At 45.8% G+C, this 18,277-nt stretch overlaps 1 protein-coding gene across 1 annotated transcript in view; it reads left to right on the top strand.

Moving 5' to 3' along the window:
* Positions 1–8,460: 8,460 nt before the first annotated feature.
* The window catches only part of LOC111843002 (transcription regulator protein BACH2), a 75,847-nt gene continuing 66,030 nt past the window's right edge, over positions 8,461–18,277 (top strand). The window contains exon 1 of the mRNA XM_023810196.2: positions 8,461–8,764. The gene's annotated coding sequence lies outside the window, so the exon portion shown is untranslated. The remainder of the gene's footprint in view (positions 8,765–18,277) is intronic.

Raw genomic sequence — 18,277 nt, 5'->3', positions numbered from 1 at the left:
GCTCTGATGTCTGTTTGCCCAAACGCCTCGACCACTCAGATCTGAAGCTGCAATAACTATGAAGGTCACTGACAAAGACGCTTAAGCTTAAATGGTCCTGTTTATTATTTATGCTGCTCTGGATCTATCCCAGAGCACTGTGTTGTGACCAGGGGTGCCGTAAGGGGGAGGAAAGCTAGGAAGATTCCAAGGGCCCCTGAGTGACAGGGGCCCTAAAAAATTAGGAAAATAACTGGATTGGATATGATATGCTTTCATGGGGCCCAAAATCTCTAGCAACGCCCCTGGTTGTGACATCAAGTTTGTATTCCTTCTCACTTCTGCATTTTGTGGACGTGACTCAGTTTGACCTCAGGTCAACGGGAACCATCGTAATTAAAAAAAAAAAAAACTGCCATCTACAAACCATTAAAATTCTCTTCCAGTATTGCGATCTGACGTTAGTGTATATATCTTTCTTACATTTTAAATGTCCGGCGCTGTTATATAAAGCCTCGGATGTGACAGCTTCCCGCTTTTTATTACTGTTACTGTTTGCTTCGTTTCGTCTTTATGATGCAACGCGACCTGTCTCCAATAGGTGGCGACACGCGACCGTTCCGCTTCGCAGCCGAAACCGCGAGAAGCTGCGCGGTGCAGCTTTTGCACACAAAGGAATAAGGCGCCGTGTTAGTCCTGTGCCTGTGCAATACAGGCGTGCGTGCATGTATGGATGCGATGAATATTACGTTTCAGGCTGCAGTTCTCACGTACCTAGAGCTTACTGTAAGAATGTTTTGCAGTGCCCAGCTGTTTAGGACCTGCTTAATGTTTTTTGAGAATTGAACTTAAGTTTGATAACTGCTTTCATAAAATTGATGATGAATGCATCAGCATTTAACGGCACGCAGTACATTAATCTTCAATTGTATGTTAATAATAGGAATCAAGGGAAAAAAGTCAAGGAATCAATTCCTGTTTCTTTGTCCTCCGCTTATGGTGTGACTGAACATTTGGGTAGAACCTTATTTTATTCAGAAATGGACGTGTTTTCGTTACAAGCCGAGGAACCCCATAAACAAAGGGCTTATTTATCCATAAATAACGATGCGCTGGTGGGGCATGGCGCGGATATACACTTTGATTACAGGCAGTTCTCATTATCGGCTGCGTGTATTATGAGCTTGTGTTCACAGCGGTGTGATACCAAACTGAACTTGTTCTGTATCCTCGCTAAAGCCGCACTCCTCCTCCCAGATTGTTCTGCTTGTACAGAAATGTGCAAGCGGGTAACGAGGTCATAGCGACTGCATGCCTCGACCTCATCTATCGAGGTATAGATGTGAATATCAAACACAGTCAATAGAGTCATTTTTTTTTAAATAAGGCGGCACGTGGTGACCGTACAGCTAATATCGCCAATGCTGGACACCCAACATTTTCGTATGGTGAGGATTAAAAAAAACCCAAAATATTTATAAATTCAGGTAACATTTTTAGTTTGAAAACTGGGATTAGCAATATGACATTGGAGTGTGTACTTTTATAAAAGGTCCTAGTATATTGATCATCTCTGTCTAATTTCAAAACGGTTTTTTTTGCAATATTTTCATTATATTAAGCAATCTCTTGCTCAGATATAAATTACAGAAGTTACACTTCCCTGTTGTATTTTTGGTTGGGAATCATGTGTCTTTTGTTAGAAAAAGAAGTGTTCAAATGTACATCAAACAACCTGGGTCTTATAGTATCCATGGAAACCCCGACATAATAGACTAGAAACAGGCGAGCTGTTTCCTTTTTAATAATGGACATAATTTGGGTCACAATATTTGTGTGGTGGTCTATAAATTGCACTGTGTGCCAGATACGTATCCCATTAATCTGTGCGAATCCCGGACTGTCTTGGAAAATGACTGTAGGCTATAATTTAAAGGGTTTGGTGAGATCGGACTCTTCCTAGGAGAATCGCGGAAGCTGAGACAAAGAAACAGTATTTCCAGCAGCCCGCTTCCCTTGTTAGTTTTCAGGCAGTTACATCATATTTCTTTACACATAGTTCTTTGCTTCTCAAAACGAGATGCTGGTATGTGATGCTGAAGCTGGTAGTGGCTATTACTCTGGCATTCTTGTCACCTAATGCCTGAATTCGCATCTAATTCTCCCCCTTGAATTGTTCCGTCCGAATAATGTTCAATGCATGTGTCAAGTACATCAGCGTTGAGTCCCTTTTTCTCCTTCCAGAGCTTGATTTATTGTTTCTCGATTCCCCCAAATGTCAGAAAGAGTGCAATAGGAAAGCGGGAAAATGTGGAGCGCTCGCATGCTCACGGGTCCCGTCAGCACCCCCAGCTGAGCTGTGCCCGTGCTCCAAAGTCTGGGTGTATTTCTGTTTATCCTCCAGCTGCCTGCACGATTTCGTCAGCGCCACGTCCGTTCCTCAAAGAGCGTGCAGGTTCCTACGTTCCGTTCAGAGCCTCACGGAGGAACTGCAGCTGAACACAGGTGGCTGCCGGCCGTCACCAGCGCTCGCCGCCTGGGTGTTGACGCCGTTCGGTGCATCAGAAAATGCGAAAGGTGCAAGGTGTGAGCGTGCCTCATCTGTTGTGTGACTGTCGATGTTTCAACTGAATTTTCCGCTTAGATTCAAATCAAGGACTTGCTGATGTGTGCAAGTTCATTGGTTTCTTCCGCGATGCATCTGCGGACCCCTCCCATCACACTTAAATGTTCTCAAATTAGTACGACTCAAGCATGAAAGCATTAAATTAAAACGGCATTATTATGCTGCCGTTCATGCTGCTCCAATGCCGGTCGCATTGAACATCGTGTGACGCTAGTACAGTGTGTCTGGCGGATTGATGTATGAACAATGCAGGCTTTGACTTTCAGACTTTCCACAAAAGCGGGCCACCCTCAATCGCTGCTGTTTGAGTTTCCTCGTAGTTAACATCATTTTCCATATGATGGAGGGGAAAAAATAACAAAGTCATGTGAGAAGCAACAATTAAGCTGAGTCCGGATTTCCGTGAAACCACAACAGAACAACAGCGATTGTTTGTCATGTTACGATCACGATAAATTGATTTGAAAGATAAACCTCGGGTTATTTACTGTGTCGTAGTAAAAGTTATGTGCTTTGCCAACACCAGCTGCTCATTTTTGTCATTAAACCGATTCCTTCTCCAGAACAATCCGTCATTATAGAAAATCCCTCTGTCATGGACAAAGGGATGTTCTGGCGTGTCAGAGAGGAACTTGCTTTGTGGGCAAACAAGAAGCCCGGCAGCATCACCACAGCCTTCTTCAGGTCACAGTGGGGGTAGGTGGGGAGGCTGAAACCACCCCCCTGCGTCTGCCGTCTCACACGCCAAACGTCTCCCCATGAGGTCAGGAGACGTCAGCAGAGATTGCCGGGTGACGGAGGCCCGACCCACGTTACGGGGGGTAGGACCGCTACACCACAGCCACATCAGCTGTGACGGTTGCAGTTCCAGGAAGCTCCCCCCCCCCCCCCCCCCCAGTTCACCCTAACCCGACCTATATGGCCACGAACTCTCATCTGTACACTGAAAGCCGGCTCCCATGGCGACGAGTGCTAAACCCGCCGGTATCCCTAAGGTGACGGCCCGCCCAATTGCTGGCCCCGTGGCGCCTCATCTGACGGCATGTGGGCTAAAGGTAACTGCTGAAGCATCTTTGCGGTGACGGGGGCCTTTGGCGAGGCGGAAGTGCGGCAGACAGAGCGCTGAGAGTGCAGATCTGATGACTCATCACGACACCATCAATTTGGTCTCTCTGCTCTGATTGCTGCTGTATGGAGTTTCGATGACGACATGCTGTCCTCGTCCACGTGTCCTATTCCAGTGACCAGATTAAAGCTGGAATGCATGGAGGAATAGGGATGGGGGAGTCGTGGGCTCCTCTGCTCACTGTTGCGGTGTGAACCACCTTGCGAGTGCCCCCCCCCCATTACAGAAGCCTCCTCTTCTGTCTGATTGTCACTCCCGATATGATAAGGAGTGAAAAAGTGCAGATGCAGGCTGCGGAGAACTTCGATGACGCAAGCTGCGGAGTTGGAGTATGAGCCTTCCGCTGAGGCTATCCACCTTACTGCACCAACTAGCAGCCCTACATTCCTCTTGTTTGCTAATCCAAACTAGGGCTGCTAAACCAGGGCCGGGTCCTTGTGTCGTTGACACTCTTCCTTCCCATCACACGGCTTTAAGTGCTTAGGGTCCTCAGGACCGTATTTCTTGTTCTCTCCCTGCTCCCAGCAAATCAAGACCACCGGATACCTGGTGAAGGTGTGCCTTGATTGGCTGGGAGCTGGGAGGTAGCGAAAATGTGGTCTGGCTGGAGGCTCCTGAGGAACACTAGGTCAAAGTGGTCATCTGGCCCCTGAGATTAATCTTAGTTTGGGGTTTGGATTCTCCCCAGTTGTGAGCTTATTCGCAGCCACAAGTGAAGGCAGACAGGAGACATGCATGAAAAATGTGTCCAAGAATTTGTCAAGCGAACTGACAGTGAGGCCCATCCATGTTCTACACCTGCCTGAGAGCTGATTGCAGCCAGAGACTGTTGCAGAAGCTGCAGGCACAGGGCAGGGAATTACCCAGGGCGGGGCTCCAACCCATCGCAGGGCGCACACACACATATACACACACACTCACACATACACACAATTCACACCTACAGACAATCTGACAACTCTAAGTCACCTTAGCATGTTTTTTGACTGAGGGGGTAAACCTGAGGAAATCTCCTGATGACACGGGGAGAACCAGGCCGGTGACTCAAGGCAACAGAGCTAACCACTGCACCATGCCCCCTGCCCAAGGGGAGGTATTCTCCTTCTGTTCTGTTGCCTGGCAGTTCACAGGAGGTGAGGGAGTCCGTAAACATGCCGATGCACCTGAAGTCGGAGAGGGCCCAAAGCTCAGGTTCGACTTCCAGCTGCACATGGGCCGTGTGTCTGTGTTCGTGCATGGCTGTGTGGAGCTTTACCTGCCCGGGAAGAAATGTGAGAGGAGCTCCCGCAGCCGGGGCAGCCCCTGGGGCATCGCTAGCAGCACCACCGTTGACGTCATCGCGCTTTTATGCCCCTGTCGGCCGACGCCCGGACCTGCTCAGCTTCTTCTCTGGTGAGCATCTAGGATGGCTTTTCATTTTTAATTTTTTGGCACAGGGTCCTATCGCCACGACCGCAAACCCCAGTGATTCACATCGGAATGAGTCATTCTCGAATGCAGTGCCTTGACCAGCTTCTGCTTTCGGTTAATACCTCTCTTGTTTTGGTTTTACATAAAACACTCTGGAAATGACTCACTTGCTCTGCAAAAAAGTGGGATTTGAGAATCGTACCCATCTAGCGTGTTACTACATTGATAAATATCCTTTTAATGTGGTTTCAAGTGTGCGCACAAATGGGTTTTTCCTGAATTTAAGTGAAATAAACATTTTAGTTCAGCTCAGTCTGGGGGAAAAACCCAACCATTTAATAATTAACATTTGTTCTTAATTGAGCAAAAAGTGGGGAATATTACATAATAGGTGTAAGGGATTGCTTTAGGATCGACCCCTTTTACCACATAAAAACGGACTCTGTACGTAACCTTTCCTTTGTATATTCCTGTAGGCGAAGTCCAGAGAGAACTGCTGTAGTTACATGTAAAGATGACTTTAATTATACTGCAGGAGGAAATTGCTGATATGCAAACCTTAATTTCCTTTATACATTAATCTTTGCTTATAGTATCAAGGACAAATATTCCAATTAGTGAAGCTAAGTTTCTTTGGCCTGTAAATAGTTCTTACAGTTGAACAACACAGACACCAGGCTTATTGTGAGGTTGTCTGCTAAAGGTCACATGCTCTCTTTAGGCCTCATTTATGCCTGCGGTATACAAGCTTCCCGCATTCAGTTTGCTTTGTTTTCGATTGGACTCCTTTGCATATAGCGGGTGATCTTCCTCTGGGTGGCTCTGCCCTCACCCGGGACGCAGCCGTGCCTGCGGGTTTGAGTCAGTCTGACCAGCAGGTGGAGTGCCTGAGCAGACCTCAGCACTGATGGTGCCGGAACATCCAAGCAGCCTGACTGGTACCTCAACAGTTACACAACAGCCCACTTCCAGGATGATGTCCTGGAGCAGGGTGTACCCCGGCCACGTGCCCTATGACGGACTGGCATCCCGTCCAGGGTGTACCCCAGCCCCGTGCCCTATGATGGACTGGCATCCGTCCAGGGTGTACCCCAACCCCATGCCCCATGATGTACAGGAATCCCGTCCAGGGTGTACCCCAGCCCCGTGCCCTATGACGGACTGGCATCCGTCCAGGGTGTACCCCAGCCCCATGCCCCATGATGTACAGGAATCCCGTCCAGGGTGTACCCCAGCCCTGTGCCCTGTGCTGCCTGGGACAACCTCCAACTGACCACATCCAGGAAAAGTGGTTGGAAAATGAATGGATGCATACATGGGTGTTTATTTTTTTTTTTTTACATTCTCTTTTTCAGAAATAGTGAATTCAAATAGTGTTACATCGCACCTTCTTGTTGCTTTGATGTGATTCGTGTGAAACTCAGCAGCAGATAATGATGTTTTATTCCAAGGCAGCTGTTCTTCTCTTTGCAGACCCTATATTCCACGAGTAAAGAGCTGAAGAGAGCGTACATACACGCTGCCTTTGCTTGAAATATCGCTGCATTGAATTTTAAGTGCACCAATTTTTAAAAAAAAAAACTATGAACATAGTAATCGGATCGGAACTCTTCATAATTATTTGATCAGATCATCCATCCAGAGCTGCCCAACCAGCACAGGGTCCGGTAAGCCTAGTGATGTCGGGCCACCGAACCACCCGCACCCACCCCACGCCCCCACGCTACATTCCTCGTCAAACAGGATTTCCATTTTCTCCCGCATCCTATAACAGTTGCACTCTCCTTCTGAGACCCATTTTACTGCTGTGACAGATACCTCTTGGACCGGCATGCTGTGCTGTCGATTTCCTTATTTTAATCTGACACTGAGCGCGTGGCATGAACCAATATCTGTATGAGAGGAGGGCGGGCTGTGGCAGTCTGATAATTTATAATTATATGCATAGTCCCTCAGGGTGCATTTCTGCATTATGTGTTTCAGATTTTTGCAGAATAGAGACCTCTTTCAAAAACTGCATGTGGGATGATCTGGCTTTGATACGGATACAGTGGCAAGTTGCATTTACATGGAAACTGAATGATGTAAAAATTGCCCCTTAAACAAATTTTTAAAAATGCAGAAACGTAGTGCGCCGATTTAAGTAATTGTTAATAAACAATAATAGTCCAAGATACACAAAATCAACAAGGGAAAGTAAACTGAACAGATTAGATTGTTTCCTTTGGTGTCTGCATCACAAGACTTGTGGAGTCTGGTGGATTTTTATAGACAAGGCTAGTGGAGACATTTGGAAGTCAAAAGAGGTAGGCCTACATTTTAAATCTCCCCTTTAAAAATGAAAGTGATTCTGAAGTCCTGAGAGGAAGTTTTTTTTATAGATGGAACAGGCAGGTATAGCCAGTGACCTGGGTGGGTGTTGTTCCAAGCACAGCCCCCATACCACAAAACGTTCTTGAACTTAATACAAGAAGCCGTATGATAGCTAGTGGAGCAAGATGCAGAGATGAGGTACAGGCATTTGGGGAGGTTGGGGATTAACAGCATTAGATGTGTGTGATGTTGAATGATGATGATAGCCTGGACCAATTGATTGAATGACTGCATCATCAAGCACTACCAGACCCTCTGGATATTCAGCTGCAGGAATCCTCAGTGCCAGGTGCTGACTGTTACGTGTTTGGCCATAGCTGTAACCTGTATTGGTATTCTGGAATTATTTTAGCTGGAGCAACTGACAACGTTCGTTTTTTTTTTTAATTCATTTTTTGAGACGCAGCCTTGAGAACAAATTCCAAGTCAATCCGTTATCTGTTCTTCTGAACTAGAGATGAACCGGATCGCGCTGACGGGCGTTTTGTTAGCTTCTTGCCGTCTTATAAAATATATTTGTGTATCACACATACATGGTTAGTTGTTTCAAAAACTATATTAATTGTCATTTTATTCAGTTATATGTTAAACAACCTATACGTAAATTATTATGTTCGACACCTCGAATTTTTCTTCCGAACGATTGTGAACTTGGCAATTTTTCAACTACAAATCCCATAAATCTTTGCAGCTGCGCCCCCCCCCCCCATTTTTTTTTTGTCCTGAGTGACTATTTCATTAGTCATGGCGTGGAGCGTTTCTGCTCACAGAGAAAACTATCTCTGTGACTGCTGAGTGGATCGGTTGTTGCGCGCTGCGCGCACTCGTTATGGCAATTCACCAACTGCAGCTGCGGACATTTTCTTGAGTAGCTGCCTAAGCGCCGCGGGCACTAACGCAATCTGCACGGCGTAATGTTGTGAATGAGGGATACGATGACGTCAGTGCTCGAATGTCAACAATGTAGCGATTGAGAGTAGGCGTTCCATTCGAGTGTAACAAACAGCGGAGAGCGAGCCGCACGCTGGATAAACACACGTACACGCTGACATTCGCCGAAGAAGAAGCGCACCGCTACTTATATAAAATCCGTTTTTACACAAAGAAGTACCTGAGCATTATATCGCCGAACAACCTCTCTGCAGCCAAGGAGGCTTTAAGAAACTGCAAGGAAGTCACCATGTGAAAAAATTTTAATTTGCTGAACGGACAAAAGGACGGGACTGCAGGGAAGGAGGAAAGTTGAAAAGGTGAGCCGCATAAATATTTAAATGATTTGACTGACATGCGTTGTAAAATCCAAAAGTACAGATTGTGTAATATTAATTTCTCTCGATGTCGTTTTCGAATAGTACTTTGTACGTGACGGCTAGTGCAATACACAACTTGAGCGTTAGGAAGGAATTGTATAGTATCAGCACTGTAGTCGGAAGGCGGTGTGGAAGCGTGCATTTGTTAGTTTCTGCCGCTGTATCTGGTTAACCTCGCTCGGTGTGTTTGTTTCGAGCGTGAATAGACTTTAGTAATGTAAGGATGCCACATCCTGTTGTGAAACTCGTTGGCGGCAGTGTGTGTGTGCGCGCTCCGTTGTGCGTTGCGCGAGTGATCGGGATGCGGCGCGAAACGAGGAAGAGGGGGCGCCCCGTGCCGCCGGGGTGTCGGGCATGGCTGTGGATTTCTCGTGGAGAAAAGGAGCTGTCACTTGCGGAGGCCTTGGCCGATCACAAGGCCATCGCGAACGCATAGACCGGCGCTCCACATTCCCGCCCTCGTTTCCCGCACGCCTTTGATGAATGGATCTGCAGCTGAAGTGAATTGAACTTCCCACTGAATTCAGTATAACGCTTGCATTATGACTCCTTAATACCGGGGCTATCTGTAATACTATATAGGATGTGGTGTGTGCGGGTGATTATTAAGACAGATTTGTAATATAGAATATCTAATGTTGTTCTGCTTTTAAAATGTGCTTTTAAAAATAAATTATGTGATTTATCTTCACAGCATCCCGATTAAGTATAGGCGCGGAAATAATTGTGTCAAAGTGCACGATTTTAAGCTTACTGAACACATGCTGCAATATTTTTTAATCTATTCTGAATCCCTGGAAACGATAAATAACGGGAAAGCGTGCACTGCCCGGATTATTGCGCTGCCGCAAACCCGAACCCATCGCATTACCGGCTTAATACACCAGATATCAGCAAATAATTTGCTGTGTAAGACACCGTTATATGTATTGGTTTCAGTCACCAACACAAACTCCTTCCCAGTTCGACGAATCATATAAAGACTCGGGTGGGGGGGGGCTCTTTCATTAAAACTGCTGGAATGTAGGCTGATTTCACATATAAGAAACAACACGAGTGACTGCCTTTCCAGTATCGGTCAATTAATTGCACATACAGTCTGCATCATGCTTACAAATCAAATGTTGAAACCCGATCGTCAATACTCAGCTATGTCTCCCTTGTTTGTGTAATCTTCACTCGAGCGTCACAACGATAGTTAAAGTGTGATATTAAATCATTTGTATTTGGGGCAGCGTGCTTCGCAAACCACTTTAGAAGAGAAAATAGCATGTATTGATGTATAAGCGGAGGCAGTCATACTATCTGTTTTAAAAATGACTCGATGGCTTTGTCCCGATATCAAAACAGTGATGCTGTATGAACCGAATAAGACCAGCGCGCACACACCCTTTCGGTTAAGGTGTAAAATAGCAAAGCGCTAATGTTTGCCACTGTACGGTTCAACCTGAAGAAATTTAGTATGAAGCGTTTTCCGCGAAATATCACGTAAGTCGTGTATTAAAAGTCGCATAAATGTAGGTATATATAAAAGCAGTAGATTTAACATAAACAAATAAAACACCTTTAGAGGTATGCCTAAGGAAATAACAATCGCGTAGCCTATTGTCGGGTTGATGTAACCTGTAGAAATCGTGCATGGGAAATGTGACATTACTACGGCGTTTTAACAGATGGTGCCACTTATAATTCGGTGATACAGCAGTTTGTCCTCATGGCAGTTGCAGTCAGTACACTGACACATTCCTTTGTCTGTTGTTGATGAAAATGGAGCAAGACCCCTGACCAAACCTCCTCTGTACATATATAAAGTGGAATCTAAGCGAGCGATAGTGATACATCTAAAAAAAGGTTTGGCTGTCATTTAAAAATGCATTAGATGATGTCAGCTACCTAAGCGGCTATTTTTAAATTAAAGCGACATGTCTCTAAAAATACCAGAAGTCGCTGCGCTCTTAGCCTGATTATGAGGGATCGTCAGCACGGCTGGTGCCCCGGTGGCCGTCGGCTTGTAGGCGGTCGCAGCACAATTAACACCCTGATCAATAATGACAAATAGTACGCGCGGTTACCTAGCGCTGCCCGCGCGCAGGCATTGTTTCCCCACGCGGCGAGCCCGAAACGCCCGTGACTCCATTATTCTTTATAGACGCTTATTATTTGGAAATTTGATTTCCGTTGTCGCCACTAAGCGTTTTTGGCTGTCTAAGGTGTTGCCTGACAGGTAGTGATTTCGATCACATTTGGTTGAAGGTGAAAGCTTTTAGACGCATTAAAACATGTGAATTGTCAAGGCAGACTATTATATGTGCAGAAACCCTTACCTCACCATATAGAGAAAGGAAATGCATTTGCATTTTTATGCAGTGTAAGTTTTGAACGAGCCGCTCAGTGGCAGGAATGCTGCTTTTGAGCGTGATGTTTTTCACGAAATAGGAAAAAAGATTTAACTTAAAAAAATCCCTTTTAAATGGAAAAAGTAGTTTGTGACCCATTTTAAGATTATGTATCTTTTGATATCATGTCGCATAAGAGGTAAATTTGTAATGGAATGACACAATCCTAGTAGATTTGCTGAATCTCCTTGGATGCTAAATTCAGATACTTCATCTCACTAATCTTAAATGATCAGGGGAAGATAAATTACTGCTGCATAAGCATATTATTAAATGTGAATAAGCTCCTTTGCATTTAATAGATATAAATGTGTTGTAGATTAAACTAAAAATCTCCATTAACTTTCATTTTAGTGTCCAGTTTGTTTGCAGATGTAAACATTGCATAGTTTTGTGAAAACATATTGCTGCCTTCATGGGTGAAGTTACTTGGACGCATGCCAGAATGCAGGTAAAACTGGTTGCAACAAGTTTCAACATATATACGCTATATACTTCGAAAATGGCATGCATTAATATGGTGTTTATTAAAACAGCCATTTCAGTCTCGGAGAGGTCAGAGTGGCGTTTTTTATATGTACAGTTTCGCTAAGGTGTGTGGGTTCTCTGACACCCACACCCAAGTGCAAAAACAAGGACTGAAGCTTGTTTGAAACCACATTTCTGTATGTGGTCTTAGTTTGACAGAGACAAAATATTGACACAGTTTTGTTTCAAGGCAGAGCCTTCAAATTTCATGTGTCATTGTGCTGCTGTGTAGGCATTTGATGTAGCGATCCATGCACTGGCCAGTGCAAATGGTGCTGGAGGAACGACCTCTCACCTACATGTGAAAGACACGCGTGGCCGTCGCTGTCTAAGACCTCAAGGCCAGCAGTGAAAACTGTAATGAGGTGAAGGCGTTCTGTCGAGTAATGAGTTTGGTGCAAATGTCATTCTTCCCACTTATGGCAAGAAAACAGAATTGCAGAGGCCGTTGTGTTGGTCGCATTCGTACCTTTCTTGAAATGCAACAAAAAAGTGGGTTAAATGCACTGAACTGGGGTAATTATTGAGGAGTGACATGAAGCAGTGCTTTAACTGGGAATGATATCTATGGAATGGCAGTTAGTAGATTCCGTTAAAAACAACTAATATTGGATATGGTACAATGATTATGTATCTGTATGGATGAAAGAGATTCAAAGAATAAGAGCCATTGAATTCTTGGCCTCACATCTGGAAGCAGACAAACATTAAGTAAAATACATGAAAGGTCCTTTTGCGGTGAATGCTGATCATTGCATTTGGGAGAGAGGTGAATTCTGTAGTTTGATTAAGACCATTTATGGTTAAAAAAAAATGATGTACATGTAAGATTATGTAAGTCTTCAAAAACTGCGTCTCTGATTTGAACAGGCATTCGAACGCTCGCTTCCTTATCCTGTTAAATGGCCACTGAGCATATCTGCTGTGGGTGGTTCTGTTCATCTTGTAATTGTGTGTACGAGCAACCCTGCCATTGTTGGCGCATTTGTTCTGGGGGCGGGAGGGGGGAGTCCTAACAGAAGGTAACATTACTAACCGAAATCAACAGAGAATTCCACCAGATAATCCTCAAAAGGCCAATCGTAAAAATGCGTTCTAGAGAAATATAGCCTTCAGGCAGAAGCTTTATGCAGCTTGTTTGGTCCAGCGGCAGAGACGCTGAAGCCGCGTTTGTGCGTTTGCGGCTCTTCCTCCGTTGCTCGTGCAGGGAGGGTCGTGCTTAGCCCACAGCTGTGCTGCTCGGACGCAGATGCAGGCCTCTTGGAGCTGGGGGGGGGGGAACCGCAGCCTGCCCTCCTGTAATGGCTGTAATGAAGAGGAATCAGCTCCTGTGAGGTCTCACGGTGGAAGGCGTGATCTTTCCGGAAGCTTCTCTCTGCTCAGTGTTAACCAACGTCATCGGGTCCAAACAAACAGTTTATTCTCTCTAGTCACACAGATTCGGTGTCGGCTGTCATTGCAGTTACTTTCAATTCAATATGAGGGGTTTTAGCTCTAAAAATAACCATCACTGCCTTTCCCTTTCAATAATGGCTGTTTCTTGTTATCTCTCTGATTCAGACCGCTGTGTCTGAGATTTGGTGGTCTTCACGCAGACCATGCTGTCCTGTGCCTTCTTTCACCAGTAGTTCTCCTAGCCTTGTGTTTTAAGGGTTTTTTAGTCTTAACTTTTAGTTGAGTCATTTCTTCACCCGAAACAAATTAGTATCCATCTTTAATCGTCCATGTACATGATTTTTAGGGGAAGAAAATGATTTCTGGTAAGTAATTTAACTCATTTCACATTCAGTCGTTTCACACTGAATAATGGTTACATAATTCCAGATGCATATTTTAAAATTAGCGGAAGGCTAATTAATTATTTACCGTGTTGTGAATGCTAGACTCTGGTCATCATTGGTGCACTTGTTTGTTTTGGTGCCGCTGTCCAGCTAAGCAGCTGGAAATGTAGAAATGTCAGCAATTTGTAGTTTTTATTGTTCTGGAAAAAGCCTTCTGGATTTTTAAAAATCTATTTATTTTTTGTTGAAAAAGGTGAAATAACGTCAGCAGTTTGAAAATTCACTCTTTTGTAGGGGTTTTATTTTAACAAGATGAATGGCGGGGGGGTTGGTAAAGCATCTCATTGTCCTGCTTCTGGATATGCCCCCCCCCCCTCCATGAGGCATCTGTGTCCCACAGGGTGGCAGGAGCTAATATCCGGTAGCATGGTGCCGTTACAGCCGCGTGCCCGTTACAGCCGCGTGCCCGTTACAGCCGCGTGCCCGTTACAGCCGCGTGCCCGTTACAGCCACGTGCCCTCTTCATAGCGCCAGGCGTCGCGTTAAGCCTGTTTGTTTTACCAGTGAGCGTCAGCGTAAACAGGGCCCGTGTGGAGGCGGTTCTGTCCCTTCCCGCCCGCCCGCGCGCGCTCGCTCGCTCGCTCGCCACGCGCCGCACAGGAGTGGGAGCATAAACGGCAGTTTAAATTTAGAGTGGCGCCACCTGTCAGCAGTTTCCTCTCGCAGCTGCTGAGTCACACGTGGGCTGGAGACCGTGGGGGGTGCAGTGACCATCCCTTCACTCGCATGTCCGCTCGTCCCCATCCTCTTGCTCGCCCGTCCCCTCGCGTCCTCGCTCGCCCGCTCTCTCCCTCTGCCTGACTACCTCACTTCCTAAGGCGTCCGGCCGCTGCCTGTCCGTCGGCTCTGTCGCCATCGCTCTCATTCGCGTGTCAGTGGCCGTCGGAAGCCTGTTTGAGTCAGCAGTCAGAAGGCTGGAGATTTGAGCACTGGGCTGTGACAGAGTCGCATTGCTTTGGACAACACCCTCTGCTTAACTCTCAGACCCCCCCCTCCCATCAATATCTGGTTAAACTTTCACCCCACCCCCATCCCTGCGAGACAGACGCCGTCACGTTCTGATGCTTCCGAAAGTTGGAAACTTTCAGAAATTCTGGCCTATCTTAAATATTTGTTTGTTTTTTGTTTTTTTTTTGCGCTCAATGGCATTCTGGGCTGCTGCTTGCTGTCGCCGTCATGGGGGGTTATAAATGGTCGCCCAGGAGTCAGAGCTCATGTGGGGGGTCCAGCTGGGGGCCGATGGAGGGTTAGAGGCCAGTGTCAGGTCACCGCAGAGGCGGCGTGAGGGAGGATGGAGGCACGGATGAATCACGAGCAAAAACTGTCCTCGGTCTAAATATAACCTGCACGCTTTGTGGCTTATCGAAGCAGAAATGACCGAGTGTGGAAAATCTGAAATGATCTTGTTGTTGTTGTGGTTTCTCTAATTTGTTTAGCCTTTTTTTCACGTGTTTTGCCCAACCGAAAGAAATAAAAAAAAAAAAACAACCTTCACTGGAAAACATGATGCCTGGGGACTGACGAAACTGTGCCTGAAGAAAATAGTGTGAAGGAAAAAATGTGTGAAAGTATAAATGAGAGGTGGCCGGAGTGGGGAGCAGGCTGCGGCGTACTCCTCCCAGCCTCGGGGGGCCGTAGTATCGTCTCCCTCCAGAGCCCCGTCGCCTCCCCTCCCCCAGATGAACGCTCATCGCGCTCGGGGTCAGCGCCGCTCTCCGTGTTCCCGCAGCACATCGGGCCGCGCTCAGGGGTGGAATGCGGATCCTGAATAGCCGTCCACTTTGGCGAGCGGTTTCGTCATCAGATTCCTGAGAGTGCTGCCAAAAACAACTTGTCTGGAGGAAAAAAAAAATGGGGGGGGGGGGGGGGAATCTGGATCTCTTTCCTGTGTGCATTGGGGCTTTTACAGAACGGCGAGTGTTTTGTAGTCATCGCCTGTAATTTGCAGCGACGTTGGTGAGAAGCCTGAATGAATGCTGTCCCAGGCGGTGCGAGGATCTGCGGCTTCCTGCCAAGACCAGCCCCCCCCCCCCCCCCCCCTTAGGGGTGTTTTGGGGGGCAGTGAAGCAGCAGCAGCAGCCTGCCTTGGTTTGCTGTCATTGTCATAATTTCACATCACGTTACTTTGCCTTTGTGATTGCTTCACTATAAATTACAGTTTTAGTAAATTGAAAACAAAATGCGTAGTGAAGTTTATATGACAAAGGAGGGTGCGATCACCATAAGATGTTACGTTCTGCGTCTTAACTGGATAATTAGGGCTGCAGATTTCTTTCTGGCGTATTAGCATGACAGTGATCACGTTCAGAGTGCATTTTTATCATCACTTAATTTTCTCGTCATACCCTGGGTACACTGGGGCTGAGCAAATGGCAGCGTATCCTCTGATCCGGGATCAGATCAGGAATCACTGATAGGGTCTTTGAAGCTTGTGGCTTGGAGACGTATCCGAGGGAACTGCACCTGTCTACAGAGGTCCAGGTAAACCTCTGGAATTGCTGTTTGTGGTTGTGCTTGTTGATCCGTTCATTGATGGTCATAATTCAGGACAAATTTGAGGAATCAGACGGGTGATTTTTACTGCTGTGTTTCTTTAGCATAAAGGCCAAAAATTTAGTGATTACTTACAGTAGGTGGTGTGGAGACTCTTCACCTGCTACTGCGGGTACAAGTCAGAGGTAGTTTTTTCTTCCGTAGACACTCAAGGAACTGAGTCTCCGTCACCGTGTTTCTGTGAAAGGCGCGAGTCCACTGTGATATAGAGATAGGGACCCCCCCCCCCACAGCAAACTTTGGTCTAACATCCAGGATTCGCCAAGGGTAACAAAAGCTTGGGACGGGTGCAAATTCCCTGCAGACTGATTTGCTCGTGCATTAATTGTGCTTTACACATGCTTGCAGAAAGCAGAATGGTCCCACTGAGATTGTGAAACATGTTAGCATGACGGTTCAGAAATATGATTGCATGCTGATGAAACGCTCTTTGTGTACATGGACTGAATGTAATTAAAAGTGATCACTTTGTAGTTTATTAGAGGAAATGATGAACGGTTCTTGTATTTATAGTAGGTATTTTGCCTGCAGTATTATTCTGTCTGAGTGCAGATTTATGACCCGATTTGTCATGACGTCATGGAAAGTACCCTTACAAATTCAAGTTATGATGTATTTTGTATAAATATTTATGAAAATATTTTAGTTATTAAAACCTTATTTTAATCGTAATGAAAACATTTATTTAAACTTTACTTTTATTTGAATGAATGAAAAATTTTAATAGTAAAATTATTTTTATATTTATCAGTTATTCTTAATATGGTGATTTCGTGATGGTAATTAAAATATATGCTATGAACTTTTTCATTTAATTTCTTTCTGCCTCATTTCTGGTATCATTCTCATATCTTGATGTCAGATAAGATAATTTCTCTACAGTGATAAAATATATTCCGCGTCTCTGTGCGTCAAAGCCAGCAGTTATTATGTACGGTAATTGTGATTGATTCTGTAATGTGCAGCCGCTCGCTTAGCCGCTGAGTCGCCGGCGGGACCGCGAAGCGCGGCGGCGTCTGGGGGCGTTTGACTCGCGTGCAGCTGCAGGGTGTTTGCGCGCGCTGCCGGGAGCGGCGTGTACAGGTGGCTCGTGCGAGAGGCGAGGCGACGGGGGGTGGGAGCGCGAGGCGGGCGGTGGTGGCGGGGGCGGGGGTGGGGGGGCTGCTGTGCCCACTTCCCGCTTTCTGTGTCGTCATGTACTGTAACCCGCTGGCCCGTTACCAGACGACGAAATCAACAGGAATTGCTTGTGGTGCTTCGCGAGAGCCGAACACCGGTTAGTCTCCACTGTTACCTTTGCGGTTCCTTGTGCTTGAGTCTTTCTTTTTTTTGTCCTTTTTAATTTTCTCTGTTCATTAACGGCACATCAACACGGCATCATGTGTGGTTCGCAGCAGAGCAAACATGCCTAATACCTTGTTATTTTGTGTTATTATTCAGAAGTTTCACAATATGCGCGAGCTTGTCTTTTTATTTACTTCTTTGCCTCGTTTTAAAATCGTTTGACACTCTGTAACAGGTGTCATTTTAGCACAACAAGTAATATATTATGTGGTATAGATATTTTAGATGTTTCCCAAGTTAGTCCTTAGAGATTAAAGGTCAGGTGCAGTAGAACACGAAAGTTGAGTTTTTTTAGAAACGACTGTTGTCCACATTTCCACATTGAATGAATAAGCGCCATGCATGATCACAGACAGCTGCATTTTTTATTATTATTTTTTTGGGGGGTGGGGGGGGGGGTGCTCTTGACCCCTGTGGTCAGGTTCTTCATCCCGACCAGTGAGCACAGTTAGAGGACAGAGGTGTGTTGAGGAGCAGAGATCCGGAAGGTGGCCCTGGAATTAGGTGTGTCTTCTGCCAGAAGTGCTGGCAGGTGTCATCATGTCTGTCGCCTTTATCCACCGAGAGCACGCCTGCGTGCCACGTTTAATGCCGGGACTGGCTTCACCGTATCCCGGAAATTCCATGACTTGCACTTTTGATTCAGCAATACCAAATAATCACATTTAAATATATTCCGCTTATGGGCTAGATAAAGAATAAATGAACGGTTGTTTTTTTCATACTCACTGAAAGAAACTGATGGTTTAAAGCAGCCAAAGGGCTTATTATAAAGCTGCACAAACCGTGAG

This window comes from Paramormyrops kingsleyae, chromosome 19, assembly GCF_048594095.1.
Source record: "Paramormyrops kingsleyae isolate MSU_618 chromosome 19, PKINGS_0.4, whole genome shotgun sequence".
Lineage (NCBI taxonomy): Eukaryota > Metazoa > Chordata > Actinopteri > Osteoglossiformes > Mormyridae > Paramormyrops > Paramormyrops kingsleyae.
The sequence above is the reverse complement of the archived record's forward strand: the minus strand, read 5'-3'. Positions and strand labels throughout refer to the sequence as shown.